Genomic DNA, 18997 nt, shown 5'->3' with positions numbered 1-18997 from the left:
TCCTGGATTATGAGGAGATAGGATTTTTAAAAAAAACTCATTTATTCAAAATGTCATAATAATTATTATCCTTACTGAGATTGTTATTATTAAAGCATATATTATTATTATTATTATTATTATTATTATTATTATTATTATTATAACTTTACATCTCTACATGGAACTTGTGTTGTTTGCAGGTATACCCAAGTATCTGTAGCTCTAAGAGGTGACTGGTTTACAATGAAGCAGAGGAGTACAAGATAATGTTACATAATCCTTCCCTTAACAACTCACCGGAATAACTGAATATTTTTTTTAATTGTATCTGTGTAATTGTAATTGTAATCTTTCTGTTTAACTGTAATGTATTATTGTTTATTTTTCCTGTCTTCTTTCCTTCCAGTTAGAACAATAACCTTTTTTATGTTGCTTCACTCACAGCACTGGACTTTCCAATTTTGTTACAGGGACCACTGACTGACACTGACCACAGCAGGTTTTACTGTGTAAAAGCAGAGGAGGAAGGTATGATCCATAAGCTCAGCAAATGGTTCGAAGCCATGGACTGGCCATCTGCACCGGGAGAATTCTTGCTGGCCTTGCAAGCCTGATCGGCCTGGAGTGTCAGGCCTGTGTTAGAAATGCTTAATGAAATGGGTAAATCAAGGAGAAAACAACACAAGGCAACTCCGGTCCCTGAAGACTAGGTCATCAGCCCCCCACCTGCTTTTAACCTAATGGTATGATCACTGTCTGTCATCACACGCGATTGGTCACACGCACATACAAATCAATACAACATTCAGTCAGTGCATGGAGTGCATGTGGCCAAGCAGTGGGGAGATAAAAGATAGACAGCACAGGAGAAAGATAGAATGAGAGAAAGAGAAAAGGTAGAGCTGAGATGGAGCGCATTAAAGGCAGAAAAGTCCGAGAGGAACATGCTGCAATCAAAGTAAGTGATTGGTGTTTAAAAAAGAAAGAAATACTAGCAGTGCAGCCCCCAGCACATATACAGTATATCATATCACAACTAGCTCTCCTGAGTTGAGTCTATATTTATATTAAAAAAAAAATGAATCACGCTATGTCGGAAAGCAGGAGATAAGACAAGATAAGACATTATTGATCCCACACGAGGGAAATTCAGTCATTACAGCCAGCAAGAATCACAAAAAGCAAACACAGTGGCATGTGTATGCATGGAAATAGTCAGGAACAGAAAGACCTGACCAACTTTTTTTTGGTCAGATGGAAGCATATTCATCGACTCAAGCTACCAGAACTTCATGATGATAAGTATAAGTCCAGCTAGATCTCTGAGGTGCAAGGTGGCATGAGCAAAACAAACACTCCCAAAAATGATATTAATGAATATTTAATCCTGTTGCTTTAATTATGGGAATACAATTTTTGAACAATTTTTGGATGTTTGGATGTAAACAGAGAACTATTTCAATGAAACGCCTATAGTATACAAAGTCTGTTGTGAATGTGAAGATTTGCCTGGACTGAGGTTAGATTCCTGGTCTGAATTCCTCTCAGTACTTAACCTGTTCACCTGTCTTAAATTTTCTTACTGACTGGTTTTTCCATCCATTATAGCACTCATTGGTTCATGTAATTTCTTTGGGCTACAATTTCTGAAAGGTGCTATAGAAATAAATAAAAAATAAATAAATACATTTTGTGCTGTCCTTGCATTTGCATTTGAGTCTTTTTTTTTTTTTTTGTAGTTCTAGCCATCATATACAATCAACAGGGTTCCGTTCAACTATCCATACACAGGGTTTAGGTAAATATCAAGTAACAGGCGTCTGTGGTCGCAGTTCTCCGGCTAATGAAGCTTCTCTTTCCTTCCCAGACAGCCTCTGTCTCTAGAGCTCCAGGATCCTCTAAGACCACCAAGACACCCACCAGGGAGCCCAACATCCATGCATAGGTAACTGCTGGCCCTGCTGCATCCACAAGCTGCTTCAGACAGAGTCTTTGTTCAGCACAGTGCCACCATCTGTCTGGGCATCAGCACAGATGTCCAGCGTTGCAGGGCAAAGAGTTAGAATTTTCACTGTTTTTTTTTTTTTTTTTTTGGTGTCTAGGATTTAAAAACATAAAACAGAGGTAATCCACTTTTAACATTTTGAATCAGTTAACAACAGAGCCACATCCAGGCAAAAGGTTGCCAACTTTTTTCACTACCAAATAAGGGACAAAAGGTGGCGTGCCATGGTGCTGTGGGTATGATAAAAATCACACTTCCTCTGTCTAAAAGCAGTCCTAACTCTAAACCTAAGAAACGCTACACTTTTTATCATTAGGGAAAATGTTTCTCAAAAAAGATGACATAAAATCAGAGAATAATGCACATTAAAAAAAAATAAAAATAAAAAATAATTATGTTTAAAAGACTAAAAGCAGTCAAATGGAGCAAAGGAAATCCTATCCTCTCATAGGTGGGATAACACATCCACCATGCCATGTGAGTGGACTGACTGCTGAGCTGAGTGTGTTGGGAAACTGGATGAAGCTCTGTGTGATAACAGTCTAAAAACTTCTTCCCAGTACAGTTAAAATCCCTGCCAAAGAATTAAAAATCATCCCAGCCCCATGACTGATTTTTTCTAATAAAAACTTCCACTGCATTGTTGGTTGGAGTAGAAATATTGATTAAAAAAACAGTGAAATGATCAAAATGAGCTGTCGCTGAAAGAACCCTCCCCTATATCACCAGAGAAGCCGGAATGAAAGCATGTACTATGATGAGGCTAAAAATCACTACCACCTCCCATTATCTGTTCATTTCTGCCTCATTACTTACATCAATGTGTGATTTCTGTAAAAAAAAAAAAGTACATCAATATGTTTCATTTTTGTTGTTTCATTGTTGAGTTATGCATTATATGCTGTTCATTTTTTCACGGTGAGGATGTGTTACATGTTTATGTTGTGTGTGAGATATGTGCCAGAGGGCAGTAGAGGGTCCGAGTGTTCACTTTTCAGAGGGAGAGTGAGAAGCACCATGGTGATTAACTTTGGTTGAGCACCTGGGTGGCCTTTTGTCTGCTCTGGGTGCAGTTTGAGTGAGAGAAGCACAGAGACGCCATTGGTATGTATGGGTGTTTTATGTACTCTAATTATATGTTAGGTTTATTTTCTCTCAAGATATGAGATTGTGAGATTAATTTGATTGATGATATGGATTTGAATCTATTTAATTTGCGAAGGCTGAGACAGAGAGCTGATTGTATGATTATGATTTAAAGTGTTGAAACTGATTCCTGTTTTTTCTCTTTTTGAGGTTATCAACCTGATTATGATTCAACAACAAAGAAAAGTCAAATAAAAGAAAGGACTAATTTGAATTGAGTTGACTCCTGCGTCCTCTGTGCCAAGCCTGGTCGGGTTCAGGCGGATGAGCTCTTAATAAGTCAACATTCATATACCATTGCACTTTTCTTGCCTCTCTGGCTTCATTTACATTTAGACTTCCCACAACAAAAACAAAATGACTCAGCAATTGACAAGTAAAATGCAAAATGGGGCCTTTTCCAACATCACTGCTCAGTTGTCTCTTGAGTACCAGTCTTTTCAGTGGAAAGACTAATTTCTCAACCATCCTCAACCTGATCACACCATACATTAGTTGTTTCACCTGTCTTATGTATCTGTGTTTCACAAAGCTCTCCTGTCAATCACACCTGTGTCTCACACACATCATTTTCATCTGTTTTCTCCTTTTTTCCATCATTCACCTACCTCATCTTCACCACATGCCTCATCACTGTCTACACCACCATCCCCACCTCCTCAACCAGACTTCTTCCACGCTGCATTAAAAACCAGCACCAACTTTGATGCCATTCTTTGGAGTCAGCCAGAAGAAGTTGGCCTTTATCATAGTGTCTGAGATGCCAATCAGTCAAAACACTGAAGAAGAAGAAGAGACACACTTTATTAATCACTCCACACAACCACATACATTACATGCACACGGCATGCTTCTGTGAAATTAATTCCTCCGCGTTTGACCCATCCTGGTAGCCCGGCAGACCAGGAGCGGCGGGCTGCTAGCCGACCATGGCGCCCAGGTACCCGTGGCCCCTTTCCTTGAGCAGCAGGCACCAAAGGCATGGGAGAGGACACGCCCCCAGCACCCACAGCATCCCAGGTGGGAATCGAACACGGGACCTTCTAGCTGTGAGGCAACAGTGTTACCACTGTGCCACCATGCCATCAAACAGGCAGAACACCAGCACTACACCCCAAACACAACAAAAATACACCAATAATCAACAATGAAGTCATCAGACTCCATCAAAGTAAAACATATTGCAGAAAAAGACAAAAAAAAGGGAACAATATAAAAACGCTCACTCAAAGACCCACTAAACACCACACTCACTCCCAGCATGCACTGACAGATAGAGAAAGAGAGAGAGAGAGAGAGGCTGGGGAGGCTGAATCTCCTGGAGAATGGAGATCTAGATCCAAAACAAACATCTGGAGTGAGGCAACAACAGCCAGGGGAGAGAGAGAGGTTCCAGGATGGCCAATGGTACAGCTGAGAGAATCCTGAGTCAAAGGAGAGGACAAGGAAGAGAAAATAGGAAAGGAGAGAGAGAGAGAGAGAGAGAGAGAGAGAGAACAAACAGGGTTACTGGGGGGCAGGATGGGAAAAGGAAAAGCCTGCCCATGAAAACCCTTGGTTTTTCACACAGCATGTGTATCTGCTACTTTGCTTGTACATCCACCTGAATCTGTTGTCAGTCTGTGTGTCAAGCTGTTACACGTCATCTTAATATTGGTTGTTATTGACAACCTGTCTGAGCTACAGGCCCTGTGTGCTTGCACTGGGCAGTTATGTAAATGTAGTGTCGTGGCTCTGTAGTAGTGTCTTCCTCATCTTTAAACAGGAGGGCGGGTCACTATCTAGCAACTGTCACCTTGGCTGATAGATAGATTGCTACTTGATCTAGTTTTTATGCTTTTTGTTTTTTTTTTTTTAGCAACACTCCAAAGGTAGGCTCACATCAAAACGCAACATTAAAAAATTGAAAAGTAGCTGTACCTTTAATTTGTGTTTGTCCTTGAACATTTTCAGTTCCATGACAACTGGGTAAACTCCATTACCTAAAGAACAAAGATACCTATCATATTGCCATAGAAAATCGTGGATTTTGGAGAATTCAACAAAATTCAAATTCAAAATGTTCAGTGACTGTTTTTTATGTCCAAGTTATTAAAATTCTCACTTTCTAATGTGTTTGCACATGGCAAACACATTGCAGGTTGGGATCATTGTTATTGCAAGACACAAGTGACAATCACTGGAGGATGACACATTGAATTTGCCTTAATTTCTTTATTATGGAGTCATGAAGTCTCATACTCATTAATGATGGTCACACAGCATTTATCTAAAGAGCTACAGCAGCAACCAGAGTTGGCATTAGTGTACCAGCAGAGTAGTAAGTGGCTATAATGGCTGTTCTATACACCTGCGTGAATATGGTTAGATGACACTAGTCAGCTGATAGCCACATTTTGGCAAATGAGCCCGTGATTGTGAATCATGAATCAATCAGCTGATGCTGAAAGTAAAAGTCCCATTCAATTTTCCCACAGACAAGGCTATGTGACTTAAAGTTGGGTTAGGACTTCTACAACTCCATCACCACTCCAAATGATTAATAACTGTACAAAAAGTTTCTGGTCTTTTCATAAAAAGTTGAAGGTACAAGCTTGTATACATAAAAAAAATCTGGGGAGGAGTTAACTTCCACTACCAAGGTGCATTTCGGCAAGAAACATCAATCAGAGATCTTCTGTGTCACATGAGCCACTAATGGCAACAAGTGTCAAAGATGACTTGAGGAAAGTGATATTACAGCTTCAATCAATTTACTTTCAAATTCAGCATCCCTTTTCATTTTTCAGCAATTATGGTGCCACATTTTGCAAAGTTTTCTGCAAAGACAAAGCATTTTGAACTGCTCACATTCATGCTTTGATTGGCTTCTTCTCTATAGCAATGCCACCTGAAGCTCATGGATATAGTAGTATTTAGACAGAGCTGACAATAACAGAGTTGATTAGAACTGGTGGGCATCAAATAAACCTACAGGATCTTTACATTATTCAGGGGACTACTGTGTTTCTGTGTTGAATAACATTGAGGATATTGTTTAAGGAAAAAACTGAAATGGGAATACACACTGGGAAAAACACTCCCGGACCCAGTGACCTTTCTCACTTTGCACTGCCTAAACTAGTGCTATGCTTCATTTAGATCGAGCCTCTGCAGACATCTGAAATCCACTGACCTTTCAAGTGTGAAAGGACAGTAGACTTATGTCCCTGACAAACTGATGCTGCTTTCAAGATCCTTTGACATTACATTTGAAGTATTTAGTTTCTCTTAAGTGGATACATGCAGTTTTTTAAAGAACTCTTCTCACATCTGTTCAGCCCTTCAACAAAGAAACATTGCTCCTTATTGACAGAGCATGAAGTGCCTTTATCTCTGACCTCTGACCATTCCCACCAGGGAATGGAAGAAAATGTGTGGACACTGTATGTCTAAGGACAGTGCGTCAACGAGTTGCTGGCCTCCAATGATTTTTAATCTTCTAAAGCACTGTGTCATTATTGCAATAAAAGCAACCGTCCCCTCCTTTTCCGTGTGATCTCTCTAATGTTTATTGACAATAAAGGCAGATTGAGTTTGTGTGGATTTCAGTGTCCCCTCAGTCCATCACTCTGGTCCATTAGTGTTACTCTATTAGATGGATGAATGGAGTATCACTTACATGTGCACATGCATACATACACATAAAAACACATTCACACACATACATATGCACCAGTACACTGCTGTCTCTTCCTGTGGCTGACCTCTGGTTTGCTCCCCAGCTCCTCAGCACTGACAGCCCAGCTCCTGCCAGCAGCAGCACTTTAGGGTTAATAAATGAAGCCCAAATGGGTTTGACCTCCAGAAGAGACACAAACCGATGAAAAATGGCACTTTGACAAAGCACGGATACAGGGCCTATCACTGTATGCTGACCTTGATATTTTAACCAAGTGCTTTGTGAACCGTAATTGACTTTCCGCTCTGAAATCCATCCTCTCCTAACAATCAGATTCTTCACATGCTTTGTCTCTCTTTAAATCTCTCTGTGTCCCATATGTTGGAGAGACTAGATTGATGTTACTGCTCATACTAATGTTGTCATGCACTATACAGGCCACTACATATATCTAACCCTGAGTGGGAGGCACACAGGAAGCCCATGTGTCAAAACAACATGACGAGGCTTTCAATTCGCACCTTAGCTTTTCATGTGATGATGGAAGAATCAAATATTTTTTGACAATATAATAGGATAATATAGAGATTTTCTGGAAAGTTTATGGTGGAAATTTTTTATAACAACGACAATAATAACACTGTAATAATAATACACTTTAATTATATCGCAAAATTCATGTATAAAATGCTACACAAAGCTCATAACATAAAAGCAAATAATAACATTAGTAATTAAACAATTTAAGAAAATAAAATAAAATAAAATAAAGTAGAATTAAAGAACAGAACATGACAACAGAAAACATAAAATTTGACTACTGAAATTGATATGCTACAGTGCTTTGTTCATTTGTTCACATTGCCATTCAAACACACATCAGTGAGCTGTGAGCGGCGTACTTTCTTTCGGTTCAGGACATAACTAAACCTATAAAGGCACTGTTTTAAAGGGATGATGTAGTGTTGCAGTTTCATCAACTGGAAGAGAGACTGGAAGAAGAGACAGATTGATAGAGTCTACAGTCAGGTCAGCATGAGGCTGGACTTACACACAGCGGTGCTTCAAACAAAATGCTTACATCCACATCTTAACATGCTCACAGTCACAATGGTGTAATTTGCTAGTTAGCTGTAAACACAAAGTGCAGATGAGGTTGAATGTCATTGGTTTTGGTCATAAACCAAAGTATTAGCCTAACTTAACTGTTGGCCTGCTGCTGGCACTGCAGTGAAAGTCAGGGAAAACCAAAGTCATTAGGATAGCTCCACTGGTGACCATGAAAATCTGTGTCAGTCCAATTCAATTTAAATGTTCTAGTTTTTATTTTCAGACCACTTCAGAACTTGCTTTTACATTTACAACTTATGAAAGAACTCTGAACAAATTATTCTGTTAGTTCAATTCAAGGAAATTTTTAAGGCAGCAAGGAAACTTTAAATAGATAGGTTTTTAAATAGAACAGCATACGATGTTTTACAGTCAGTAGCATCTCTCATTATACTGTTCCCTGCCCATGTCTTTCGAACCCCAAACTTCCAGTCTGTATTTTATATTCTTATACTTTAGAAAGATCTCTCCAAAGTCACAGAAGACATTATGTAACTATTTCCACAGCCTGATAAGTAGTACTCATGATAAATGTACTGAATGATGCTGGTGATTCAGTATACTAAATTCCTTTGTTGATGTACTGAACACGTGCTTGTGTAACTGGAATAATGTGAGTTAGCACTGATGCAGCAGGCAAAAAATAAGTAGTGTAATCAGTAATGCATTACTCCCCACAGGCACTAAAGTAATATGTTAGAAATAATAATTTGAATAATATTTTTAAAGTAAATGGCCTAATACTGTTGAGAATAGGCCTGTCACAAATGGACAAAAATTATGTGCAATTATTCCTTCTAAAAAACACATTAGTGCGAACCATTCAAATATCTGTTTTTGCACATTACATCCATAAGAGGGAAAGCAAATACAATAACACACACACACACACACTACTTGTATATTATTTCAACATAACCATGTCTTTTGAAAGATCTACTTATCTATACATTACAAAATAAACAACAACAACAACAACAACAACAATAATAATGTCCTATAAGTGTTCTTGAATTATTCTCTCATTTCAGTTTGAACCACATTTCATCTTCAATGATGATGTTGTGTGCATAGGTTTCAGTTGGTGCTGGTCTACATGTCCTTCAATGTCCCAGACAGACTGGAGGAATTCCTTTCATGTTTTTGTGTCCAAGCGACAGATTACAAAACATTAATTTTTAAGTTTTTTTCAGTATTGAACAAGAGCGATGCAGCCAGCAGCTGCAATGTAATTGCTCAGGGCATTTGCAAACCATCGATGTTCATCCACTAAAAGTGTTTTTGCCACTGGCAGACATTATGGAAAGGATCCCAACAGAGATAGACCTTTTTGTTAAAGAGTAAGGCCTGGTTTGTTTAACCAGAAACAGCTACTAATTTGCTCTTGCCAAAGCCACCAGACTCCATTCACAGTAACAATAATTTTACCATTGTAAAACACACTTCATTCAAACAAACAAAATGAAACTCACCAACACCTTCTTGGTTCATTTTTCACTGACTCCTTGGTTGAAAAAAAAAATTGTAATTCACTGGGGGGGGGGGGGGGGGGGGGATCTGGTACTTCAACAGATTGACCAAAAAAAAAAAAAAAAAAAAAACATTACTTGACAATAGAAACTGGTTTTGTGACTCCTCTTTGTCATGCAGTGCTTTCAGTGCAGCCGCTGTGGCAGAGCTGCTTTTTTTTTTCTCTTTCCCCACATTCGAATATTTGTTTTCACAAACAAATGTATGGATTTTTTTCCACTTCAAATATACATTTGAATTCAGGATATTTGTTGACAGACCTGGTTAGCACCTGATCTAACCAGTCGTTTAGGTATGAGAATGTGTTGTACATGGAAGAGCAGTGCAGCACTGCTTGAAGGGAGGTTAATCAGAAATGGGACTGTTATGCATTTTACCCAAATGACAAAGCGATGCTGCCAGCCACTGCAACTACACTGACATTGGATGGTTCACTGGTGATTCCACTGTTTTGTCACAGTCCATATGACTTTGACATAACTCTATTGGTTTATTTAGACATAATTAAAGACAGAACCACCTTATAAAAACTCAATACGTCTAACCTCAACACGAGCTATTTAGATAAAGTTTAAATCCTCTCATGCAAATATCCACTGGGCCATAACGGTGGCTTTGAAGCTCCTAATGGCCTTTGTTATCAAGGCAGGATGGATGGTGATGGTTACTGTTTCACTCTGGAACACAGCTAGGGCATGGAGGGGGCTATAATTCTCCTGATAATTGGGTTAATACCTGTCATGATATCACCTATTACCACAGCAATAAATAGAGAAGAGGTAGAAATCATTGTTGTTAATTAGAAAACATGTAGATCAGCAGCATGACGAGGAACTGTATATCTCAGCTTAATGCTGAGCAGAGATCACCTTTATTGTTATGGGCACATGAATGTGTCCGGCCTTTGTGTACCTGAGAGTAAGAAGGTACATTATGCTTTCATATGTTGTATTTGTGTGTATATTAAAATATTCCTGTCCTGTGTCCACCCTTGAATTGCTGTGTGCATATGAGCTGTGGTTCCATGTTTGTGTACAAGTGCACTGAAGATTGTGTGTAACATGTGCAGAAGTGTGTGCTGGAGTGTGTACATGTATGTGTGTATCTTATCTAGCAGGTGTGTGTGAGAATGTGACACGGTGTCTGTCCCCTGTCCTCTTCCCTTTTCTGGGCTGGTTACTCAGGGGGCAGCTATAAAAGGAAAGGGCTCTGTCAGCCTGTGATGTAGCTGGCTCTGTGCTACACACACACACACACACACACACACACACACACACACACACAAAAGCAAAGGATAAGGTAGCGAGAGGATATGGGCCAAAGGGCCACCTGAGTTTGCTAAACTTTCACAGGAGACAAAAATAGGTACTGTCAATTTGTATGGTTGTAGCATCTCTGTGAAAGTGCGAGTGTGTAAAAGGGAAAGAGCCTGGTGAGTCTCTTTAATTTTCTTATTTTACTCAGGAAGGAAGAATGGCTGTGATTCTGGGACTTTGACACCAGAGTAGAGAGAGTAAAGAAAAGAAAGTAGAAAAAAAGCAAAACTTTTGAAAAGAGCAGATTAAACAAGAAGTAAAGGGGTGACTGAATGGATGTGTTAAAGTCAAAACACAGAAACAAGAAAGAAAACACGATAGCATTCCTCGGGGGCGGTCAGCAAAGGAGGGGGGAGGGATGAGATGGAGTCATTGAGAGAGTAACAGGTTACAGGGTGGCTGTTATCAGCCGTGATTGCTGTTAAATTGACTTTTGCTCCCCTGGCTGTGATGAGACAGTGGAGAGGATGTCCCCACATTCTATTGTTTCTTCTTCGCTTCTCTTTTGCTCTTTTTTCTTCTCTCCTCCTCTAACCTCAACATCCTCATCCTCCCCTTCCTGTCAGTATTCCACATTAGGCCTTGGGGTTGGCCAATCACTCATGCATGAAGAAGACAGTTTGACTGATACCAGACCTTCAGCAGCCCCACCCCACCCCATACACAGCACATTCCCCTCAGAATGTTAATGCTTCAATCTCGGTGCTAATGTTTGCATGTGCCAAGGAGGAAGAGGGTTGAGAGGGCCAAGCGCAAAGCAAACCGCATCTTAATAATGTCTATGCAACCTTGTCCCCAGGGTGATTTTTTTGCCACACAAACTACAATTCAATGCCATGGGGTTTAAAAAAAGGAAAAAAAGAAAAATCAGCTGGTGGGAATTGTGTACATCAACATCATGATCAACCAAACAGAAAGATTTCACTACCACTCTTCATGTGGTTCAATTTCCAGCTACACCACATTCAATCTAGTCTGTTATTGCAGTGAAAAACACATTACACCATTGGCAATGTAATGCGTGTAAGTTCCTGCACAGGAGACACAGATCTGCATCATCAAATACTTTTCCAGCTTCTGTCAGAAACAGTTTTTCAGCAGCTTAGACTTATGATCCATCTATATTGTGGTATCATGTGTAGTTACTGCCTTTTTAAAATAAGTAATAAGTAATGTTACTATACAACATTACCGTCTGTGTGGAGTAATGTATTACTAATTACACTACTTTTGCGTTACTTTCACCAACATAACCACAGAGGTGGGTGTGTGTATATATATTTATACAACGGTTTGTAATAAAGCTATCTACTAGCCTCAGCAAAGCCTGGCCTCTATGGCAATGTTAGTTTACCTACCCTGATTGTTTTTGTTTTGTTGTTTTATCAGATGTGTTGCACATCTGACACAAAAGATCTGCTCTCATTTTAATCTATGCAGCTGTCTGCAGGGGTCTGTTCATGCTGTATTTCAGCTGTGATTCAGGGGTGCAACAGTGATTTGAAGCATTTATTGACTCTTCAAGACTATTTGTTCAACAATACACGTGATCTACATTTTGCAACCTAGGCAGAGCTAAGTGTGCTATTCTCTGGACAGAGCTGCACACACATACACACACACACACACACACACACACACACACACACACACACACACACACTTCTTTTTCAGATTTGCACATTTGCTGAGAACTGGAGCTATAGTGACAGCCCACGTTTCCCACCATGCCGTGCTGGACTGAGTAGTTTAAGTTTGCAGTTTTCCAATATATTCCAAAATACATAGTATTTTTGGTGGTAATTGTCATTTTTGTGGAGGTTTATAGTTTTAACCATTAGTTAAACTGCATGGTACTGCAAAGTCGTCAACAATCTGCTCTTGGTACAACTTTGGTTGACTGTTCTCATCTCATATTATAACCAATCCTCTCAGCCTCCCTGTCCCACTCTGCTCCTCCAAGTTTTCAAACATGCTGTGCTGAATGAGGCTCTGCAGTCATAACTGTGACAGAAATTGTCAGAAACAGGGAATGGATGGATTAATGGCTGTCTTATCCCAATAAGTAAATAGAATTCAACTAAACCATATAAACCAACTATTGTCTATTTTTTTTCTTTGCAATGTTGTAGGCTACAATATCCCTTACCATAACTTTTTGACATTTAACAATAAAAAAAAGAAAATTAGCAATTCATGTTAGAATGAGAAATGCTTTGCTGTCTGTATTTAACTGTCTTTAATAACAATAAATAAAAATAAAGTGATTCATTGTTATAATGATTTGTTAAAACAGAATCATTTAGTGTGCAGTAATAATGAGACAAATGTGTTATTGTAAAATCAAAAATATGCTTGTGATAACATGAAAAGGATGCTGTTAAGACAAGATTTTGGGTTTCTTTTTTATCATGGTTGCAAAAATAGGCTGCCATAATCCTTACTATGTTTGACCACTGATTATCTATCATCTATCAGGTGTCTAACTAGCGCGAAACATAGGTTCGTGATTTTGTGATGTGAAACAACATCAACACAGTGCTACATTAAATGATGCTGCAGTTGAACTTTCTGACAGTTGTTGGAAAGAAGGACCTGCAGTACTGTTCTGTCTTACAGACTGGATGCAGCAGTCTGCCACTGAAGGAGCTGCTTAAGCCCCCTACTGTCTTCATGCAGGCGGTGAGATGGGTTGTCCATGATTGACGTCAGCTTGGCTAACATCCTGCTCTCACCCATCTTCCAGTCTTTTTATTTTTTGTCCCTCTCAGAGTTCCCACAGCCCCAGCAGACCACTGCATAGTCCAGTCCAGTTTGTGGTTAATGTGAACACCCAGATATTTGTACTCACCCACAATCTTGATGTCCAAGCGCAGTATGTTCACTGGTGTGATCTGTGGTATCACCATCTCTTGTCTTGTTGGTGTTTATGTGCAGGGGATTTAGTTCACACCATTTGAGTTGGTGATGACCTCCCTGTTTTCCAGGTTGTTCTCCTGTGATACCTGTCCAATATCGGAGAACTTCTGGATGTGACAGCTGTCATCGTTGTGTCTGAATCCAATGTGTAGAGGCTGAAAAGAAAAGAGAGAGCACTGTACCCCGCGAGCCCCCATGTTGCAAACTACCACATCAGACATACAGTTACGAGTGGTGAATTGTGAGGTCGTTGAAGGTCTCCACAGCCAGGTGGTAGTCTATTCCAGCTCATTCCAGCTGCCCCCTTAGCAGTGATGGCTAGATTGTGTTGAAAGCACTAGAGAAGTCAAAAATTCATGACCTTCACAGGACTTTTCCTTATTCAACCATATTATCAAAACTAATTTAACTAGAAGATTTCTAAAAGTTCCACCTGGTACAACACATTTATTTGTAAATATATACCCAAGTGTTTATTCAATGTTTACATGCAACAATGTTTTGGGCTTATTTCCTGTTAGATCTTAAAATGTATTTTGGAAGGAAATTTTATTTTAGGAATGTAATTTGTTATTTATATTCAACAATCCTTAATTTATCCAGCAAAAAACAATATGGCATTAATTTGTCAAATTTTAGAGCCTATATTACGTATATTATATGGGAAAAAAAACAAAAAACAGCTCAGTATATATCCTCACACGAAAACTATGAACTTATGGGTTCATATGTATGTTAATTGTATCAATTTTAATCTTTTCTTTTTCTATTTTTCATATTTATATGAAAAATAGAAACGTATTCATAAACGTTATTTTAAAAATATCTGGTACCATGATCATATAATCATGCTCATTTAATTTTATACTCAGAATCGGTTTGAAATAAATTACAGTTTTTTAACATAATGAAATGTACGTAACAAATGTAACATAACGAAAGAAACTTTATGTTATGGATGCAAGGAAGGCGAAGACCCAGAATGCAGAGAGAGTTTTAACACAGTTTATTGATGAAAAATTAACAACAATCAAAAATCACTGTCAGGAAAAATGCAGCACAGGCAGGCAAAAAAACAAAAATCACTGCTGAGGGAAAAAAAAAGAAAACTCAGCAACCAAAAATAAAGAGAACAAAAAATCACTGTTAGGGAAAAATGCAGCACAGGCAGGCAAAAATCAAAAATCACCGCTGGGGAAAAAAACTCAGGGAACAAAACTCACCGTTAGGGAAGAATAAACAAAATTCACGTGAGCGAACCAAAAGCACAGCAAAAGACTACAGCATCAGCTGGAGGAGCATGGCAGGGACCAGGAGATCAATCTGTGGCGAGACACAAAGGGCAAGAGCGAGAATCATCTGGCACAGGAGAGTGGGAGAAGCCAGCTTAAAAAGGAGAGTCTTGATGAGCCAGGATTAGAGTCAGGTGTGTCTAGAAGCTGCTCGCTTCAGAGATTGGCCCCGCCCCTGCCACACTCCAGCCCTGCAGAGAAACAGAAGCAGAACCAGAGCAGACAAAAAATACAGCCATCACAGTACCCCCCACTAAGGGGTGCCACCTGGCATCCTACCAGGCTTCCCTGGAAACCTGGCATAAAAACCCTTCAACAGCTGTGGATCTAATATCAGGGAACGTGATATCCATGAGCATTCCTCTGGGCCGTTACCCTCCGAGTCGACGAGGTACTGATAACCCCGGCCACGCCTTCGGACATCCACGATGTGGTCAACGGTGAACGCTGGGTGACCATCGATCGGGGGGAGCAGAAAGGGGGGAGGAGGTGGATCAGCCAGGGGGTGCAGAGGGCTGTCGACCATTGGCTTGAGGAGGGAGACGTGGAAAACAGGATGTACCTTGAGGGCGGCGGGGAGCTTGAGTTGAACGGCACTGGGGTTAATTATCTTGTCTATAGGGTAAAGACCAATGTATCTGGGAGCCATCTTATGGGAGTATGTCTGGAGAGGAAGGTCGTGGGATGAGAGCCATACCTGCTGACCAACCTTGTACTCAGGAGCCGGTGTATGATGGCAATCCGCCAACTGACATTCCGCCGTCCTTCCTAAGGTTGCCCTGGCCTCCTGCCACACTCGCCGGGCCCAACGAAACTGTGCCTGGACGGAGCATACCGCCATGTCAGACTCCTGACTAGGAAACAGGGGAGGTTGGAAACCGGTCATTACCATAAATGGTGACATACCTGTGGCGGAGCTGATCAGGGAGTTGTGAGCATATTCCACCCAGGGGAGGTGTGTGGACCAGGAGGCTGGGAGACGGGATGCAACACATCTCAGAGAGGACTCCAAATCCTGGTTTGCTTGTTCTGTTTGACCATTGGATTGGGGGTGGTACCCCGAGGTGAGACTGGTAGAGGCTCCCAATGCCTGGCAGAAAGCTTTCCACACCTGGGAAGTAAACTGAGGGCTCCTGTCTGACACAATGTCCTGAGGAATGCCATGAAGTCGGAAAACATGGTGAACTAACAGGTTAGCGGTCTCTAAGGCTGAGGGCAATTTGGGGAGAGGGACAAAATGAACTGCCTTACAGAACCGATCAACAATGGTAAGTATGGTATCATTATCTTCAGATGGAGGACGACCAGTGATGAAATTCACTGCGATGTGTGACCACGTGCGGGGAGGAATAGGTAAGAGTTACAGTAGCCCAGCATGGCTGCAGTGAGAGGATTTGTTCTGGGCACAGACAGCGTAGGTGGAGATGAAGGTTCTGGTGTCTGCGGTCATAGTAGGCAACCAGAAGCACTGTTGGATCAAGGAGAGGGTTTGATGGATTCCCGGGCTGCAGGCTATCCTCGAGGAGTGTCCCCATAGGAGCACAGATGGCGGGATGAACAGTCATCCTGGGGGACAGCCATCCGGCACCGGGTGGTCTTGGAGGGCTTCGAGGACTTCCCGCTCCACCTTCCACCGGACTGCTCCTACCACACACGAAGGGGAGTGGATCGCCTTCGTACTGGTCTCCCCCTCCACTGGGGTGAACTGATGGGAGAGGGCGTCCAGTTTCTGGTTCTTAAAGCCAGGGCGGTAGGTGAGGGTGAAGTCGAATCTCCCCAGGACGAGGGCCCACCGACCCTGACAGGAATTCAATCTTTGAGCAGAGCGGAGGTAAGACAGGTTCTTGTGGTCTGTCCAGACAATGAAGGGCTGAACCGTTCCCTCCAACCAGTGCCGCCATTCCTGAAGCGCCAAGACCACCACCAGCAACTCTCAGTTCTCCACATCATAGTTCCACTCTGTAGGTGTGAGTCGGCAGGAGAAGAAGGCACATGGATGTCATTTTTTGTCCACAGGCAGGCACTGGGAGAGGACAACCCCGACCTCTGAATCCGAGGTGTCGACCTCGACCACAAACTGTTGCTCAGGATCTGGGTGAATCAACACAGGTGCGTTAACAGACATCTGTTTTAATTTTTCAACAGCAGCTTGAGCTTTGGGTGACCATTTAAAAACCTTACTGGATGTCAGCTGAGTGAGGGGGACAGCTATGCGGCTGTAGTTTCTTAAAAAAAATCATTGTTAGGGAAGAATACACAAAATTCACGTGAGCGAACCAAAAGCACAGCAAAAGACTACAGCGTTGGCTGGAGGAGCGTGGCAGGGACCAGAAGATCAATCTGTGGCGAGACACAAAGGGCAAGAGTGAGAATCATCTGGCACAGGAGTGTGGGAGAAGCCAGCTTAAAAGGAGATCGGCCCCGCCCCTGCCACACTCCAGCCCTGCAGAGAAACAGAAGCAGAACCAGAGCAGACAAAAAACACAGCCATCACACTTTACTTCTCAGAAAAGTAATGAAAACTGATTACCATTACATTAACCTGTCATATTGTTGAATTATCAAGGACCCTTTGGTGTTTTTGTGGTGAGAAATGTTGAGGATATTGTTAAAATTAAACCTTAACATGGACAGCAGTGCGACTTGTCTGTCAGGAGAACGTCAGCACTGGGACACTTCAGTAAGGAGGAGTCAAATCTAAGATAATTAAGATTATTTAAGATCATTCACATTCACTGAACACAGGTTATGAAAATACAACATACTCTTCTCGCTAGAAATGCTATTAAAATGCATTTTGATATCTGACATGATCGTAAAATATTGCATTTTCCACTGACAATGAAAGAAATATCCACAATTTTTTTTGTTTGTTTTCACAGACAGAAACTTGAAGTGTCATGATCACAGGACAGTAGAAAAGAACAGGCAGAAAAAAATATAATTGTCTCACAATTTGAGAGACGTTATTGTGAAAGTCATACATTTTGTGCCGTGGACCATCATAGCTGTTGTACATTTTGATGTGAGATGTGTTTTGCGATCGAGTGCAGTAACTGACCATACAATCAGCACGAAAAACACAAACAGCAACAAAGGCAAAAAGAAATGCTGAGTGAGAAGGAAAAGTTTGCCATTTGGTGCTATCACTTCCATCATTACTCTCTGAATCTCAGTTCCTCTGTTAATAATCACTGAGGGGGACAGAGGCTGTAATGTTTCTTCAGGCTCAAAGCAGATTTTGACGTCTGCGTTCTCCACAACATGATGTGCTCACACCAGGAGGCTGTACCCCCGCCAGTTGGGACAGATCTCCTGCAATGCAGTAAACATCCAATGCAGATATATACTGCCCCAGTAGCACACGCACGCATACACACACGCAGACATTCATCCACTCACACACTCACAAAACAAAAGGTTATATATGCACATGACTGAGACACATTTCAAAGAAAAGTTGCAAATGCTAACTATTCCTAATAACTGCCTGGTTCAGCTGTATTCAGATATATGGAGGCCACAGCAGCAGCTGCCCGCCCCCACCTCACTCCACTGTATTACTTCAGCTCACTGAGCTGAATTCATCTAAAAATATTTACAATATGATGTGGAAATGCTCTGCTTTCTGCTCTTCAATTATTGTGAGCAAAAATATAACGCTTGATAGAATCTTTGGTGTTCGTGGGTGTTTCTGTTGGAATAAATTGAAGTCCTGTTGCATTTTAGTGATTTTTATGTTTCTGGTATAACCTTTTGTTTACAAATTGTTCCTGATTTCTGTAGAGATTCAGAGAGACTGTAAAGACAGAGTGTTTGGCTCAGCGAGTATGCAGAGAGTGAGAGAGAGAGAGAGAGAGAGAGAGAGAGAGAGAGAGAGAGAGGTGTAGGAAGAAAGACCTTGGTGGGAAGCAGAGGGCATCCAGGAAAACATCAATGAAACTCAACTGATGAGGTCTAAAACTGAGTGAGAGTGAAAAACCTTGACTTTGACGAAAAGTTGGGCAAAGATATAGAGTACTTCAAAACAGACAGT

The sequence above is a fragment of the Chaetodon auriga genome, chromosome 10 (assembly GCF_051107435.1).
Source record: "Chaetodon auriga isolate fChaAug3 chromosome 10, fChaAug3.hap1, whole genome shotgun sequence".
Classification (NCBI taxonomy): Eukaryota; Metazoa; Chordata; class Actinopteri; order Chaetodontiformes; family Chaetodontidae; genus Chaetodon; species Chaetodon auriga.
This window is presented reverse-complemented; position numbering follows the sequence as displayed.